At 36.4% G+C, this 4,251-nt stretch overlaps 1 pseudogene; it reads right to left on the reverse strand.

Annotated features, from left to right (window-relative positions):
• Positions 1 to 489: 489 nt before the first annotated feature.
• Positions 490 to 612, reverse strand: LOC112303133 (U2 spliceosomal RNA; annotated as a pseudogene).
• Positions 613 to 4,251: the final 3,639 nt, after the last annotated feature.

Genomic DNA, 4,251 nt, shown 5'->3' on the forward strand with positions numbered 1-4,251 from the left:
GAGTTGCACTAAAAACATGTTTGTGCTCAAACCTAGACCTTCTGTGTCTGATTTCATCTTCTTTTTGCTATAATAAACTGCCTTTCATATTTCCATATATCTGAATCCTTCGTATTCTTGAAGACTCAAGTGAGTTTATTCATTCAGTTCTCTCAGTTCTTTAATTCATTCAATTTATGAATTCAATTCGACTCATTCAATTCATCATGAATTATATTTACTTTTCAGCTCAATCAATGTGTTTAATTCAACTTATTCAGTTTTTCAGTTGATGAAAGACTCTTGAAGACCTACAGAACTGCTAGTTACCCCGCTCACGCAGCAGTACCTTCCACGGTTCTCTAAGTATTTATTGAACACCTAAAACATATCAGACATACTTTAGGCCCCAGGGATACAAGAAGCAAAGTTTCTTAGTGCCATGAATTGTGCAAACTAGTGAGGAAGACTGAGCAGACAGACACACAATAATTAATTAAAATATACAACATTGGATACAGACAGATATAGAAAAAAACTGTGAAAGGGATATAGGACAATTTGCAGGTCATATTTTTAAATGGATAGGAACAGGTACCACACTTGATCTTAGCCAAAAGGCCAAGAAGCGATTGCAGGTTGTATTTTTAAAATAAGTTGACTAGTTGAAGGCTAGCTTGAGAAAGTAATATTTGAGTAATATTTCTGAGGAGATGAAAGGATGAGCAGTTTGGAGACCTTGGGGAAGTGAGAGAGAATCCAGTAGAAATGCTGTGTTACACATGTGCCTGATACGTTCAAGGACCAGCAGGAGGGCCCTTTAATGCTAAAGTGGAGGAAGCAGCAATGGGCAGAGCAGAGATGAGGCAGAAGAGGTGTTACAGGTGGGCGGGAAGTGGCAAATTCTTTGCATAAGGCTTTATTGATTGTGGGGATTTTGTGTTTCACTGTGAATAAACTGAGAAGATATTTTTGAGCAAAAAGAGATTCAATTTCTGTTCTTGGCCTAAAATCAAGTAGGGGAGAAAAACATTAATCAAGTAATCATAAAAATAAATGTAAAAACAAAAGTAATAAATGCTAAAATTGAAACCAATCAATTGGATTAAGTTTAATTTAAAAATTGACATTTGATTTTGGCTCTGAAGGATGGCCAGAAGTTAACTAGTAAAGAGTGTACGTTTAATAACCATGCCTTACTGACTTTATTACTCTAAAACCATTATTTTCAGCACTTTTCTTGGATGAATTAATTTAATTTTTATATTAACCCTATAAGGGATGTACATTTATTTCTTTTACAGAGAAAACTGAAATGCGTGAAGGTAAAGTAGCATGCCCATCTTCCCATACTTTGTAAACAGGGAAAATGTGATACAAAACCAAGAAGGCAGGTCACAGAAAGGGTGCTGAATTTAGATGAAGAAAAGGACAAAATTCATAGTCCTCCAGCTATGAAATTTCCTCATCAGCTTCTTCCACCTACTCTACCTTTCTAATTCATATTTTAATGGCTGTGTGAAATTTTCTTCTGTCTGAAATCTTTCCCTGCCTCTCCAACCATCATAGATAATTTTTCTCAAAATCTTCTGTGATTTTTATTTGATAAATAATTATACATCATTATGTGATATCTCTAAATATTTACAATTTTTAATAATTGCTTTTGAAGGTTCATGCTTTTTATTTTAATGTTGAAAATTGATTTCAAGTCCCTAGGGATTTGAGCATAGTGGAAATAATTGGGATTAGAATTTATTTGTGTTCCATATTATGTTCCATGTGAAGTTCTACAGTAATATTCACTATAAAACTGAAAAGGAAAAAAACTCCAGAAAGGAATAAAAGAGTGAGAAGGCACCTCAGAGGTCTCTAGAAACCAAAACACCTTCCTTTTACTTTTAAGATTGTGGATAGGACAAAACTCTCCTCTCCTGGCTCTACAGCCTATGATAGTTTCCATCCATATAAAATATTTATACCATTTTTTAGGATTCAAAGTGGTATAGGAGTCAGTAGAAACCAGATATCCCCACATAAACATCCAACACCAACAGGAGGCACTTGGGTACAAGAACCACCTGGGATCTAAGGCAGACGATGAGAGGCTGATGTAAACAGGACAGGAAGAACACAAAGGAATGAAACAGGGTAGTGTCAGCTAAGTCAGGTCTCTGCCTTCCATTCGCCAGTTCTCTGGTGCCTGTGATTCAGTGCTTTTCTTACAGACAGGCAGTCAGAGCACCTGGAAAATGAGACCTGTAGGAGAAGAGGATTGTTTCAACTCTTTGTGGCTTGGAAACTACTGGGAGTTTGGGAAGCGTAAGCCTTTTAGGAGAAGAGACAGAGTTTCTACTTCTCGTGTTGTTCTCAGAGATCAGTGTGAGCCTTTCTCAACCATCAGCCCTTTTTGGCAGGGGGATATAAATTTCCTATTAAGGTGAAAGAGTTTAATCTCCTTTCTCTCATATTCTATGCTTTATATCCTTCATAGATTTCTCCCATAATTTGAATTTCACTCTTTTCATACAGAATAAGCTTGGAATGCCTTGGAATATTGTTTCTAACCAACTTTCTAGGACTGAATTCAGTCTGTCATTACTGGAGCAGAACTAAAAGGAGAAAAACAAAATTTTTACTAGTACTCATTGTGGGTATCTGTTCTGAGGGGTATTTCCTCCATTAAACATTATGATTCACAACTCTGCCTCTTTGCTTGTATCTTAAAGGAGGTGGACTGACTTACCTGTTTGGTGACTTTGTGAGGAAAAACTAGGTGTGTACAGCACAACTCATTTCTTTTTCCTTCCTGTTACCAGTGAACTACCTGTAAGGACTGTATATTCTCTTTCCCACCCACGATGCAGGACTGCTGCGTGGGAAGTCCTGCAGTGCTCAGCTCTGCTGGGCCGTGCCTGCTATTTCTGGGGTCAGCACTCAGAAGTCATCATTCCAATATAGCACGCTTCTGATAGTAGCTTCATCAATAATAAAGGGGTTAATCTGGCCCATTATTTTTTATTTCTTTGTCTTAAAATTTTCATAAATTTTATGGTTTTAATTTATCTGAATTTAAGAATCATCTTAAAATTGATGACATATAAAAGTTTTATTAGAAGTATTTACTTTCTTAGCCATACATAAAATAATGGTATTTTTGCTAATTGGTGGCATCTTCTATATGACAAAATACAATATGATCACAATCGATTTAGCAACAGTGGGAGTCAAATGGTGTGACTGTTTGGCCCCAGGAGGGCCATGTCCTGGGGTTAGTAAAACAGTGAAGGTTCTGTGTGATGTCAGGAATGATCATGTGCATTTGGAGACTGACCACGATTGAACATGTTTTGTTCTCCAGCCAAATTTATTATTTGAAATAAAATGGTAATTAAAATGGCCTAGCTTTTAACACTGTATTCTCATTGCTTCAAAATGCCCCTCCCTATCCACCACTCACTCCCAGATTTTCAACTCATTAGGTGCTGTTTATACAAATAGAGAGAAGGCCCATGGGTTTCTACAAGATGCTGTTAGTAAGAGCTGTCAATTATCTTCAGTGAATGGAGTGAAATACATTACCTGTTAAATGATCTTTAATGCTCTTTGCTTAATCACCAACATAAGGAAACATCGTTCCATAACATCTAGTAGTTTCCATTCTTTTTCTTAAAGTAGAGCTCTTATTTAATGAAAGTTGGTCAAATAAAGGGCCTTCATTCTCTGTGTATTTTCCTGAAGTGTCAGGAAAGAAACAGAGAGACATGCTTAAAAGATAATCTTTTTCAAGGTTTTGGTACACATTTGAAAGAGAGTAGTTCAGTTTTCATGAAATGGTGAGAAGAGTACTAAGTGGAGTCAGGTGTTTGCAATTTAGCAATGACTCCTGCAGTAATTGACTGAAATATTCACTGTCACATTATGTGCTGTCATTGCCTCTTCCCTGTAAAGATTGCAGTTGGATTCAGATGATATCTAAAGTCCTTTCTGCCACTCTGCTTCTCTGAAGGGCCCGAGCCAGCATGCCACACAAAGGAGGGGCATACATGTGAGCAACGTAGGAAAAAACACCTGTAAGCAACACATTTGTAAACTGAAGTCTGAATCGTGAGTGTACCAAGTATTAATAGGTATTATAAATGTAGAGTGATTTTTACAATGTCATGGGATACAAGAAAAATGATAAATTAAATGGTGTAAAATGTTCTGATATCTCCTGGATTTATTTAAAAGATGATTATCCAATTAATAAGAAAGGTTAAATTATTCTAT

Source organism: Desmodus rotundus, chromosome 5, assembly GCF_022682495.2.
Source record: "Desmodus rotundus isolate HL8 chromosome 5, HLdesRot8A.1, whole genome shotgun sequence".
NCBI lineage: Eukaryota > Metazoa > Chordata > Mammalia > Chiroptera > Phyllostomidae > Desmodus > Desmodus rotundus.